We start from the raw sequence: 14688 nt of genomic DNA, 5'->3' as shown, positions 1-14688 counted from the left end.
AACAGCCGCGGCGCCGGGGTACGGGAGAGAAGAACTGGAGAAGAGGAAGAGCCGGAGGCCCGAGTCCACGGAAGAAGGGCGAGGGAGATGATAGAAAATGGGTGCAGCAGGAAACTGTCCCTAAGAAGTTTATGATGCCGTCCATGGCAGCCTACGACGGAGCTGGTAACCCAAGGGAGCATGTCATGAATTACAAGACCTTCATGGAATTACAAACTTTATCGGATGCCTTGATGTGCAAGGTATTCCCAACGACAGCGCGAGCATGGTTCAACAGCCTAGAGACTGGAAGCATTGGGAGTTTTGGAGATTTAGCCACTCGTTTCATTAGCCGGTTCATCGCCGGGGTACCAGTAGAGAGGAAGACGAGCTACTTGGAGACAGTAAGACAGAGAGGGGGCGAATCACTCAGAGAGTATGTCGCTCGTTTCAATACGGAGGCCCTGCAGATTCCCGAACTCGATGAAGGAAGGGCGGTAGAGGCCATGCAAAAGGGAACGACCTCTGCCGAGTTCTTCGGTTCCTTAAGCAGGAAGCCTCCGACCTCTCTGGCCGAGCTGATGAAGAGAGCGGAGAAGTATATAAGGCAGGATGACGCCTTAGTAACAAGCCGATTTGCCAAAGGGATGACAGGAAAAGAAAAAGCCTCAGAAGAAAGGAGGCCGGAGAAACATGAAAAGAAACACGGCAAGAGGCCCGAGCCGTACAAGCAGGCCTGAGAGCGAAGGGATCAAAGGCCTCCCCCTCCACGGGTCCATGAGCCAAGATTGCTTCCCCCTTGGGTCCCTGAGAAGCCGACTCCACTAAATGCGTCCAGAGCCGAGGTGCTCATGGCTGTCCAAGATAAGGAGTTCCTCCAGTGGCCCAAACCTATGAAGTCAGAAGCAGACCAACGGAATCCTGAAAAATATTGTCAATATCATCGGACACATGGCCACGATACCAACAACTGCTTCCAGTTGATAGCAGAGATCGAGAGGTTGATAAAGAGGGGGCATCTCAAGAACTTTGTGAAGAAATCAGAGGGATAAAGGCCTCAATCCAGTCCGGCGGTTTAGATGCCGAGGAGAACAGGAACTGGACCAGTGAACGATGGATCCAGTGGGACCATCAACATGATTGTTGGAGGAACGGGAGGTCGGATGGGCCGCCGAGGGAAGAAGAGAACTCGGGAGGGAGAGAGCAGCAGTACTGAGGTCATGCAAATCGTTGACCACTCTCCCATGACCATCACCTTCTCTTCAGAAGATGCTCAGGGTATTCATATGCCCCATGATGACGCGCTCGTCATTGAAGCCGTCATTCATAATTATCGGGTAAAGAAGGTCTTAGTGGATGACGAGAGTAAAGTCAACTTGCTACCATACCGGGTCTTTCAGCAGATGGAAATTCCGGAAGAACAGTTGGTCCAAGACCAGGCACCAATCAAGGGGATCGGAGGAGTACCGGTGCTCGTAGAAGGGAAGGTGAAGCTGGCTCTCACCTTAGGTGAAGCACCCAGGACTCGCACTCACCACGAGGTATTTTTAGTGGTCAAACTTCTGTTGAGCTATAATGTGATCCTGGGGAGGCCTGCGCTGTTCAACTTCGAAGCTATCACCAGTATCAGGTATTTGGCGCTTAAATTTCCAACAGAAGAAGGAGTGGGAATAGTCCGGGGCAGCCAAGAAGAGGCAAGAGCAGTATACTTAGCCACAATAGCAGAACTGAGCTCCACTGGAAAAGCTCTTGACTCGGAAGTGCTAGAGGTTCGGGATGAGAAAGCAGAGGCCAGGACAGAACCGGTGGGGGAGCTGGAGATCTTCCCTTTATCAGAAGTAGAGGCAGAAAAGGTCTTCAGTCTCAACGTCGGCCTCACTGAAGAACAAAAAGCTGAAGTCATGGCCCTGATCCGAGGTCATGCGTCTAGTTTCGCCTGGAAGCCCTCCGACATGCCTGGAATTGACCCTAAGGTAATGACACACAAACTGAATGTACTCCCCGAAGCCAAGCCAGTAAAGCAGAAGAAAAGAGTAGTAGGAAGAGAGAAGCAGCAGGCCACCAGGGAGGAGGTGCAGAAACTCGAGGAGGCAGGCTTTATTAGGGAAGTTATGTACCCGCAGTGGCTAGCAAATCCTGTATTAGTCAAAAAAGCCAATGGCAAATATAGGATGTGCATAGATTTTACTGACCTAAATAAGGCCTGCCCTAAAGATTGTTATCCACTTCCTGATATTAATAAAATGGTCGACTCTACGGCCGGTTTCGATTATATGTCTTCTTTGGATGCTATGTCTGGTTATCATCAAATCCCAATGGAAAGGTCGAATGAGGAAAAGACCTCGTTTATAACTGAAGATGGAACTTATTGCTACAGAGCTATGCCATTCGGATTGAGGAATGCCGGGGCAACTTACCAAAATTGATGAATAAAATCTTCAAAAACCAGATTGGCAGAAATGTAGAAGTTTATGTAGATGATATGGAAGTCAAAAGCCCAAATTTCCAGCAGCACATGGCAAACTTGAGGGAGGTATTCAGGGTATTAAACCAGTACATAATGAAGTTGAACCCAGCAAAATGTGCTTTCTTTATTAGAGGAGGAAAATTCTTGGGATTCATGGTGAGCGGAAAAGGCATTGAGCCTAACCCAGAGAAGGTAGAAGCCATATTGAAAATGCCAGAGCCGACCTGTGTAAGGGACGTCCAAAGACTAACCGGAAGAGTAGTAGCACTCAACCGATTCATGTCAAGGTCAGCAGAAAAATGCTTACCATTTTTCAAAAAATTGAGGAAGGTGCCAAACTTTGAATGGACAGAAGACTGCCAAAAAGCCTTCGCAGAGCTTAAGGGATATCTCAGCTCGCCCCACGTGCTCAGTAGTCTTATGAAAGGAGAAGAACTTCTGATATACTTGGCAGCCTCAGAACAAGCAGTCAGCGCAGTGTTAGTAAGGGTGGAAGAAGGGGAGCAGAAACCCATTTTTTACGTCAGCAAGGTACTCAGAGATACTGAGGTCAGATATTCGAACATTGAAAAAATGGCTTACGCCCTATTGCTAGCAGTCCAGAAATTCAATGTTTATTTGGAAGGCCACCAAGGAGTTGTGATGACAGACCAACCCTTAAAGAAGATTCTACGCAGGCCGGAAACTTCAGGTCGGATGTTGGCTTGGTCCGTAGAGATCAGCTCTTACTGTCTAGAGTATCGACCTAGGACAGCTATAAAATCTCAAGCCTTGGCTGACTTCATAGCAGAATGCACATTCAACGAGGAGCAGAGAGGATCATCCTCAGGGATAGCAGGAAAGGAACGTGAGGGGGAGCCTCATCCAGAATTTAACTGGAAGTTGTATGTAGACGGAGCATCAGGCACTGAGGGCAGTGGTGCTGGAATAATGCTTAAGGGGCCAAAGGATTTTAAGGTATGTTACGCCTTACGTCTAGAGTTCAAAGCCTCGAATAATGTAGCAGAATATGAAGCCCTGATAAATGGGATGTTGGTGGCGCTGGAAGTGGGAGTAACCGATCTCGAGATAAACAGCGACTCTCAGCTGGTGATCAACCAAGTAACAGGGATGTATCAATCTAGAGACCCCATTATGCAGAATTACCTGGCTAAAGTAAAAACTTTAGAAGCCGAGCTCACAAGTCGAGGAGTAACCATCAGATTTCAAAGAATACCCCGAGAGGAAAATGAGGAAGCAGATCTGTTTAGCCGATTATCCAAAGAAGAATTGAAACAGCTTCCCGATGAAGTGTACATACAACATGTCCATATACGTGCTTTTAATAAAACTAACATGATATTGCAGGTAGAACAGAACCCGACTTGGATGACCCCTTACTTAGAATACCTGGAGAAAGGTAAACTTCCCGAGGATAAAGATGAAGCCAAAAAGATAGCAGCTCGTGCCGCTAACTACCAAGCAATAAGGGGGACCTTATACAGAAAAGGAAAGTCCAGTCTGTGGCTCCGATGCGTGAGCCCGGAAGAGGCTACGAAGGTGATGGAAGAAATACATAGAGGCATGTGTGGAGCCCACGAGGGAGGAGGGACATTAGCTAATAAAGTATTCAGGCAAGGGTATTATTGGCCCACTGTTAAAAAAGAAGCAGAAGAGTTCGTCCGAAGATGCGACGTATGCCAGAGATTTGCTAATGCCATCAAAACTCCAGCCACTCCTCAATCCAGCATATCCAGTCCATGGCCTTTCTCGCAATGGGGAATTGACATCCTGGGACCTTTCCCCAAGACTACGGGGCAGAGGAAATTTGTAGTGGTGGCTGTAGAGTACTTCTCAAAATTGCCAGAGGCGGAAGTAATAGCCACAATTACAGCTCGAAAGATGATAGATTTTGTGTGGGGACATATCATCTGCAGATTTGGTATACCCAGAGTGCTTATTTCAGATAATGGCAGACAGTTTGATTGCAGCACCTTCAGAGCTTTCACAACGAACATGGGTATCTGGCATAAATTCTCCTATGTGGCTCATCCTCAAACTAACGGCCAAACAGAGGTCACCAACAGAGCCATCCTACAAGGATTAAAAAAGCGGCTAGATGGGGCAAAGGCAAATTGGGCAGAAGAGCTCAACAGCATCCTGTGGGCACTCCGAACCACCCCTAGAGCACCCACTAAAGAAACGCCATTTGCACTTGCCTATGTTACAGAGGCCGTAGTCCCAGTTGAGTTGCAGATTCCTACTCATCGAGTCCAATTTGCTAGTGAGAGCACTAACGATGACAAGCTAAGAAGCAACCTGGATGCCCTTGAGGAAATCAGGGAAGAAGCTCAAATCCGAACTGCCGCCTATCAACAACGGGCAGCACGATACTACAACCAAAAGGTCAGAGAAAGAAGCTTGAAAGTGGGAGACCTGGCCTTAAGAAACCTGGAAGCCACAGGAAAAAGGGCGGCAGCTGGTAAGCTAGCACCGACCTGGGAGGGCCCGTTCAAGGTAACAAAAGTAGTCCGACCAGGAGTATACCGGATTGAAGATATGCAAGGGAACCATGAGCCCCACGCTTGGAATATTCAACACCTAAAGAGGTATTTCCCCTGATATAGTTGTAAAGAAAAACATTGTATTCTGATAAATATGAAGGAAACAAATTGTTTACACAATAAGATTATCTTTATGAATAATACTCCTCTATGACAAAGAAAGAACAGGGCTCGGAGAGACCCCTTAGAGGAACAAGACCTCAGGGAGGTAGGTGTATAGGATCCCCTAGATTTCCTGACACCATGAACCAAACTGAGAAGATGAAGCGACAGTAAGGCCACAGAGCCCGAATCTTGCGCAGGACCTCAGGGAGGTAGGTAGGGGTGAGCATTCGGTCGGTTCGGTTCAAAACTGAACCGAACCGAATAAACCGAAAATCAAAATTTTAGTGTTTATAAAAATCGAACCGAACCGATTTTGGTCAGAAACCGAATCGAACCGAACCGGTCTGATTCAATTCGATTCGATTCGGTTTGATCGGTTTCGAATTTTAATAATTTTTTTATTTTTTACACTTTATTTTTAGTATTTTAAAATTTAATTAAAATATTTTAATTTTAATATGATTTAATTTCTCTATATTATTGAAAAAACATATTATTATTACTAATCGATTCGGTTCGGTTTTTTTGGTTTTTTTCTGATCAAAACCGAACCGAACCGAAATCACCGAAATTTTTGAAATTAAAAACCGAACCGAACCGGAATATATAAAAAATCGAACCAAAATTTTAAATCGGTTCGGTTCGATCGGTTTTTTCGGTTTGAACCGAATACTGCTCACCCCTAGAGGTTGGCGTACAGGATCCCTTAGATTTCCTGACACCATGAACCAAACTGAGAAGACAAACAACCGGCGAGGCCCCGAGGCCATCCCGGAAAAACAAAGAAGACCGGGATCCCCTAGAACTCCCGGGAAAACATAACAAAAAAAAGCCGGTGGGCCCCGAGGTCACCCCGGAACAAAAACGACCAGGATCTCGTGAGATCTCCTGGAGCACAAACAGCCGGCGGGGCCCCGAGGTCACCCCGAAACAAAAATAGCCAGGATCTCGTGAGATCTCCTGGAGCACAAATAGCCGGCGGGGCCCCGAGGTCACCCCGGAACAAAAATAGCCAGGATCTCGTGAGATCTCCTGGAGCACAAATAGCCGGCGGGGCCCCGAGGTCACCCCGGAACAAAAATAGCCAGGATCTCGTAAGATCTCTTGGAGCACAAACAACCGGCGAGGCCCCGAGGCCATCCCGGAAAAACAAAGAAGACCGGGATCCCCTAGAACTCCCGGGAAAACAAAGCAAAAACAGCTGATGAAGGCCTTAAGGCCATCCTTAAGCAAAAATTCCCCATATCATATGTAGGGACAATTCATAAAAATACAGTTCCGACCTCACAAAAAGATGAGTCCAAAGGCATCAAAGAAAGGCCAAACTCCGATCTCCCGAAGGAGCTCGGAGCACTATAGCCAAAAGGCACTGAACTTAAAAAGTGATCGCTGACGCTAAGCTGGCTCAGCTTACAAAGAGGTCTAGACAGCAAATAGCCTGGAAGACACCCAGGGGTATGAGAAGCATCACAGGCCATAGGTGTAAAAGCCTAAGTGAAGAATGAAGAGCCGAGCTCTCAGCTCGGAAAGCTGAAGGACCGTGCTCATAACTCGAGTCAGTTCGCCATAAATAGACATCCGAGCTCATAACCAAGGAAAAAGGAAAAAATTATTTAAAATAAGCCCACACAAACATATACAGAGTTTAAGGATTTACCCCCTCAACACTCATGCAATGAAAGGTTGAGGAGGCAAAGGGGCAACTTGGGAAGAAAGGACCTCAGCTTCATTTCCTGACCAGTCAGAACTAAAAAGGAAGCCCAGCTAAGTACCATTAAAAGGTATGTGATCAGACTTCTCATAAGCTCAGACAATTAGCTGAGAACCGAGCTCATAACTAAAGGCTAGTTTAGTTCGGAAAAAGCTTTATACAGTGTAAGTATTACAATTACGAAAAGAAGAGATAAATTCCAAAATATATGAAAAACAATAAGTAATTCAAGTAAAAAGAAATTAAAATTCCATTGAGAGAAATGGCTATTACAATCTATCTGACGAGGTTGAAGGGAAAATAGTCCTTAAGGGACTTACATTTTTAAGAACATCCTCGCCTACACTATTTTTATTTACAATCATATCTGAAGGAAGCCCGGTATCCTTTGGGTCAGATTTCTCAATATCAACAACCGGGGCAATCTCCAACCCTGGGTTAAGGTCTTCCCCTTCAGAATCGGGGTCGCCTTCTTCAGATTCAGGGACTTCCATGTCCTCCCCATTCGGCTCGGATTCTTCTTCAGAAGACACAACTGACGAGCCTACAACACGACAATCACCTCTAGGCATAGGGAAATCATCTTCCCCATATAACACCGGCTCGCCATCAGAATCCACTTCGGCCATATGAAGCTTTTCCAGAGGAGTATCAGGAGCATGTCTAGCTTCCCTTATGCCGCGATTGTAGCCAGTTACGTACATGCGGAAGGCTTTCTGAAGAACAGCAGCTTTCATGTCTGCAGAGGCTTTATATTCATCAAGATGTGATTCACAGGCCTCAGCTATAAATGCCTTCAACTCAGGGGAATCCTTGTAGTCTTGAAGGTAAGCTTCACAAGCCTGCTCAATCTTTCTTTTCAGCTCCTCCGACTCCTGATACTCCGCTAGACATTTCTCGCGTTCTAGCTGGACTTTGCTTTCAGCGTGTTTCACTACCTCGAGCAGGGCTGAACATTTACGTTCCAAAGTCCTGACTTCATGGTTAAGCTGTTGATGGCGAAGTTGGAATTCCTCCGCCGATGAAGCCAGGTCTCTGATACGTTCAGAACTCGTGCTCAGCTCCTGCTCAAGGACTTCCACCCGAGCTAGGGCTTTCTCTTTCTGAACATTCACCTCATTCAGGTGAACCTGAAGTCCTTCAGAATCAGCCTTTAAGGCTTCATATTGGCGCTGGACCTCATTTCTTTGACTCATAGCCTCGTCTCTTTCCCGAAGAGCCTCCGTCATAGAGGACAGCTGCTTTAAAACTTCTTCACAACGAACTTCCACGGCAGCCACCCTCTCATCAGACTCCTTGAGAACCCTGCGAGTACGAGATAACTCTACTTCCAGGGACTTGGTGTGCTCCTCTGTCTCAGTTGCCCTTCCTTCAGCTCTTTTAAGGGCCTCCAACGCAGAATGCAACTCCGCCTGGAGGGATTGGGTATGCTCTCGGGCAGCTAAGAGATTGCCTCTGGCATCGCTGGTGGCAGATATATTCTCCTCCAAGCGCGCTTCTTCAATCCGGCGATCCACAGACTCCCGGAGAGAGTGGTCCCGAGCGTCCACCTCCATAAAGAGGCCCGTCACCTAACACAAAAGAACAACCGTCAATAGAAAGAAATAAAGAAAACCAAAAGAAAAATGGAAAAATAACTTACCATCAGAAGCATCTCCCTGATTGTATTCCCAAGCTCTTCACGAGATCGAGATCGGAAGGATGCTTGTTCCTTGGTCGAACTGGCTAAAAGACCAGTAAGGGCAAGTAGACATGGATCCGAGGCCTCTGTGGTTCCACCGAACATTTGTTTCCTAAGAAGTTCGGTGACAGCACTGGCCGGAGATTGAGAGGTGATATTCGCCGCATTCAGAGTGTCGTTGTCAGGAGAAGACAACAGAGGTACAATAGGAACATTCTTCTCTTTCCCAATAGAAGGAAGGGCTGGAGAAGACCCTTTGGCAGCCCTGGATTTCTTCCGAGCAGGAGGCGGGGCAGACATCTCAGGAGGGGCTGGACGCTTGTCCCCAGTCTTCTTTATGATGCCTCCAGACCCAGACCCGGTCTCCGCAGGGGCAGAGACATCTGTGATAGGGACCTCTGGGACTTTGTCCTCTATAAGAATGATCTCTTTCCCCTTTCCAGAAGTCTCCTTATCTTCAGTAATGGGGGACCTAAATTTTCCCTCTGATACCTCTTCAGAAGAATGAACAAGACCCAACTGCGCTTGTTCAACGACCTCGGTCTGCTCCACGATGGCCAGAGAAATTTCCCTCACACCCTCTGAAGAAGCTTGAGCGGACTTAGGTTCTTCAATAGGCTTAATAGTCAAGGCCGACTTGCCACGACTGGATAGCCGAGATGATTTGGTGCCGTGAGAGCTCGGCTTAGGATCTCGAGAGGAAGCCTTGGCAGGAGGTCGGCTAACTTTCTTGGAAGAAGCAACTTGAGCCACCTTTGCAGCAACCTCAGGCACCGAACGCCCAGCCTGAAGGGCATCAAAAATGGCATGCATATTATCCCGAGATAGGACTAAGTTCTTCGGATACCTGATCTCTTCCATTTTAACGTCAGAAGCTGCAAAAACACAAAACTACAAAGAATTAACGCATTTTATGATATCATTTACAAAGAAGAAACAGAATCGCTGGACAAGGCACTATACCCGTGTCCCGGATATCCCTAAGATTAGACACGAACATACACTTCTCGACGTCATACTTCCTCTCAACAGAAGTCAATCGAAGCAACCCCACCTGCTCAATAAGGCTTAATCGGGGCAGGTCATTGCAGCCCGGAGGAACATCCTCCCAACTTAGATCTACTCCCCACGATAAGGCGGATTCTAATTTCAGCTCCGCCACAAGGAAACTCTCTACCCATCCCTTTATGGAATCCTTATAGCCCGTGAAGAGAGATAACCCACTACGAGGGGAGAAATAATAAAAATTCTGAACCGCCTTGACAAGACGGAAGAAAGTGACAAACAGACATGCTGACTCGCGGTTGTCGAAGTCGGTCAAAAATAACCTTTCTGGTTATCAACAATTTACAACTGCAGATAGTGGTGAAAGGATCGAATCCACAGGGAATTGAAGACTTACCTATTTTCCTTATCAAGACCAATAAAATAAACTGAAACAAAAATAAACTGCAAAAGAAGAAAACTGAAAACGAGATAAACTGAAACGAGATAAAACTGAAACGAGATAAAACTGAAATAAGATAAAACTGAAATGAGATAAAACTGAAAACGAGATAAACTGAAACGAGATAAAACTGAAATGAGATAAAACTGAAAGAGAAATAAACGGAAAGCAAAATAAACTAAAACGAGATAAAACTGAAAGCGGAATAAAAATAAATTGCAGTAAAAGTAAAATGGGGGGTTTGAGATTGGTTTGATTAACAAACTACTGAAAGCAATTAAAATAAGCAAATAACAAAATAAAAGAGAAATAAATAATGAGAAAGATCTAGTTGAAGAGTTGGATCCACTTTAGTTGTTGGGATTGATCATTGACACTTAGTTTCCTTTGGGTTGATTCAATAGATTAGTTATGGAGATGGAAGACGCTTCTCACCACCATTATCTCTCCTTATGATTAAACCAATTAGGGAACGTCCTCTAATTAATTACTAATTAACAAATTGCCAAGGAACGTCCTTGGGCCTTAGGCATCAAAACAATTGTCAATTGCATTAAGAAATAGAGAGATCCAATCCTAGCTACCCAAACGTATGGAGATAACGCTAGATCATACAATTTCCTTAGGTTTTATCCCAAGTGTTCTCATGTAAGAATAATCTAAGCAATTACGGACTTAAATCATCCAAACTAACATATTATTACTTTGCAATCAAGAATCAACGTAGATCTAAACAACAAAGCAATATTAAAATCAAGCATGAAATTGCATAAATATTGAACAACCAAAAGTTAAACAATATTTGATCAAGTCTCCCAATCCATAAAACAACCAAAGTATCACCTAATCTTCAACTAGAATAAAAGATTTCAGCCTCTCATGGCTGAAACAAAACCAAAAATAAAAGAAAAGAAGAAAGGTAGAAGAAGAGATGTGAATTTCGTAGGTGTCTCCCAAGGGGAGCTTAAAGACCATGTAGAGGCTTCTTATGTGGCTTTTTATAGTTGAAAAGTGTTGCCCTAGGTCATACTTACTGCCCAAGAGGTATTTTCTGCCCAAGATGTGTCTGAAAAGGAAAGAATCGCGCTTTTCAGCTTCAGAAGGAAGGCTGCGCGAAAATGCACTGCGGAAGGAAGTTGGTGCGCGCGGTTTGATCTCATAAAGGGAAGGAGGCGCAGATTATGCTTCCTAAATAAGTTTAGATGTTGATCTTGCTTCCTAATTAGTGTAGAGGCTGCCCAAGATGCTGCCCATGTGCAACTTGCTGCCCAAGTTGTTGCAGAAAAGGAAGGTGGCGTGCAGATGGCTCTCAGAAGAGGAAAGCGTGCAGATTATTTCTGAATAGGAAGGATGCACGAATTTTGATCTTCAAAGGGGAAGATATGCTTTTCCATACATTCCTTTTTAGGTGGAGCCTCTTTTGAAATTTGAATATTGAATGCAGAAGAGGAAGAGCATCTCTTTGAGATCTTGTTGCCTAAATAGGAAGATATGACTGCTGCAGTGTGTGCACATCTTTGAACAAGGAAAGAAAGATCTGCGATTTGAATTTCAAATAATCTTCTGACTGAGCTTTCCATGTTTGCTTTTGCTTCTGCACTTTCCTCATTTGAAAACTTTCCTTTTCTGAAAACTTTCCTTATTTGGAAACTTTCCTTATTTGGAAACTTTCCTTTTTTGGCACTTTCCATATTTGCCACTTTTTGGCAGTTTTAAGAGCATTTTCTCCAGATTGTCTCTTTACACCTAATATCTGCAAAACATAATTAAAACCACAAAATTAAGTAGAAAAGATGTAAATAAACATCAAGAATATAATGATAAAATGGACTAAAATATGCTCTATCACATGCCGTGGGCGTAAAACCCCAACTTCGGCAGATGGACTCAAAGCAACACAGGAACAGAATGGAATTCGGAGATAACATCCGGGGGGTTACTCCGAAGTATCGGAAAACCTCGATAAAGAAAGGGGTAAAAGGGAAAGGTAGACCTAAATCTCTCTGTTTAAGGAAAAAGACTATACAACGCCCCCTTTGGGGATCCATCAAACCAGGAGGGGGAGGGTTCGGAAGAACTATCCTTTCATTTTGAAAAGGAGCTCGAATAAGATAAAGTGGAGTATCTAAATACCTCCGAGAAATGTGTTTAGTTATGGTAGAGGAAGTAATATGCGACCTAAGATTAGCAACGTCGGGGAGCTTTGGAACCTCCATGGAAGAACAAAGAAGCGTACCTGAAAACGCAATAGGGTGGAAAAAGCAGAAGAAGTTGCAGGAAAACAGAGAGCAGAAGAGAGCGAGTTTCTTCAGAAGACAGGGAGAATTCGAAGTGAAAGGCAATAATGAGATGAAATGTTGTTCTGAGCAGTTTTGTCTTGGAGCGGCGCGATCACTAATTACTCTCGAAGTTTACCCTCTCAACGGTTAGATAATAACCGGCGAGAAGGTAAAGGGGCAAAGAGATGACCGCTGGGCTTCTCCACCCCTACAAAGGGCCAGGCCCACGGCAATAGCCCATCAGCCGAAGGCCCACACGCTATCTACATAAAACAAACCCAAATTGTCAAAACCTTGAGACCGAGCTCCAATTGAATCTCTCGCTCAGGACGACCTGACATGCAAAATGCACATCATCGCCACTCAGGCAGCAAAAACTAAGGAAAAAGAGCAAGTCATAGAAAGATCCAAGGAGACAAACAGGGGGAAGCATGATAAAGGTCAGACTTGCTTATCACTTAAAAAGGTACAGGATTTGACTCATCATCATTAAGCAGAGGCTACGAGCCCAAAACGAAGCGATAAGGACGCCGCGGAATCATACAAAGTTATGGGTCAGAAGCTCAACTCATTGATTAAAAGCAGGGCTCACAAGTCAGTTAGCCCAGCTCGGAAAAAGTAAACCGAAAGCTCAGTTGGCTAGTGGAACTCAGAGCTCGACCCATTGATTAAAGACAGAGCTCGCAGGCCGGTTAGTCTCGCTTGGATAAAGTAAACCGAAAGCGAGCTCGCAGGTCGGTTGGTACAGCTCGGAAAGAGTAAATTGAAAACTCAGACTAGCTAAATGGATTCTGGGTCTGATCAATTAAAAGGCAAGACGGAAAAAACAATATCGCAGATTTCTCAGAAAAAACCACGAAGAAAGCAGTCTCAACACCTCATTCATAATAAAGAAGGAACAGTTCGGATATGAACGAAAAAACGAAAGTTTCATTACAGCACGTTACGAATACCCACATTACAGAATAAAAAGCTATCCTCAGAGGATTTACATAACCAGATACATCATCTACGTTTACATTACTATCACCTATCACACTATCCTAGTTTTCGATACAGAGGAACTCTCGGATACGGAAAACGAGCCCTGTAGGCCGGCCGAGTTCTGCTTCATTATTATAGGGGAATTGAATAAGTTGATTCCCATAAGTATTTCTCACTGTTCCCCTATAGGCAAACATTCTGTTGCCCAAGTGTGATTCACGGTACATACGAACAAGCTCAGATATTATATGCTGTTCGTATATCACGCATGAAAAACATAAGTCTTCGAGTTACGGCTTCAAGAAGATCACAGAGCATATATTCGAAGGCGTCGACGGAAGCTTGACTGAGTGCAGCAGATCTCAGCCTCTCATAATACAGGTATTCCACACCAAAGGGGACAATAAATTGATCATTTTCCCCACCTCCATTTATATCAAAAGCAGACAACAAGGGCATCGGGGAAATTTCTTTCCCGAAGGAAGGTAAAGTCAAAGCAGACCCCTCAATAGCCCATAGCCTCTTTGGAGCTCGAACAACAACCAGAGGAGGAGGCCAGCCAGACGATCTGGATAAAACAGTTTCAACGACCTGCCAAATGGCCCCACCCATCAACCGCCCTACTAGGAGGACCTCTGAAGCAACCTTCAGACTCCCTCGAGGTAATATCAGATTTTCAAGAGGTTTGGACTGACCCATCTTTATCTCAGGTACTGCAAAAAGTTCCAAACAGAGATAAGTCAGGATAATCTTTTGTCAAGATAATGAAAGCAAGATTAAAGCAAACTTCTGGGGCAACAAAGCAATGAAGCCCCAGGCTCACCTCAATCCGTTTGAAGAAGGCGTCAAATAGATCCTTTGCAGAAAAAACAGGAGAATCTCGCTGGAAGAAGGAAATAGACAGAGGGCTAGAAGGAAAGACTCCCTTTCTCCGACAAAGGGCCTAAGAGTGAAGAGGAGTTAACGCTGATATATACTCAAAATCTGAAGTCTTAGCACAAGGTAAAGTAACTTTAGACTCTAAGCCCACGATGTCAGGATCTTTAAAAGATATTCATGGAAAAGGAAAAAAGAGGCATGTCCAGGCGATAATGACAGGAAAGTAAAAAGAGCAGAGTATATGAGGGGTAAGGAAAGGCCAGAAAGGGAAAAAGGCAGATAGGATTCAAGAAATGAGGAATGACAAAAAGTTGAAAGGGAGTTATGAAGGCATCTACACGCGAACAGGCGCGGTCATAATGGTTCTCAATATTCACCCCCTCGGCAGTCGGAGCAATAACTGCCGAGAAGGTGAAGGGGCAATTGATGACCGCTGGATTTCCCTACCCCCAATCCTGGGCCTAGATTACGGCCACGGCCCATGAAAGGAAGGCCCGCACACCCTCTCAAGTAAAACAGGCCCGGATCATTAGATCCCTGAGGCCGGACTCCACCAGATTCTTCCCCATCGAGATCGGCCCAGCCCGTATAACCTCCCCACGAACTCCTTCTC

This window comes from Manihot esculenta, chromosome 3 (genome assembly GCF_001659605.2).
Source record: "Manihot esculenta cultivar AM560-2 chromosome 3, M.esculenta_v8, whole genome shotgun sequence".
In the NCBI taxonomy this organism is placed as follows: Eukaryota; Viridiplantae; Streptophyta; class Magnoliopsida; order Malpighiales; family Euphorbiaceae; genus Manihot; species Manihot esculenta.
Note: the sequence above shows the minus strand (reverse complement) of the source record.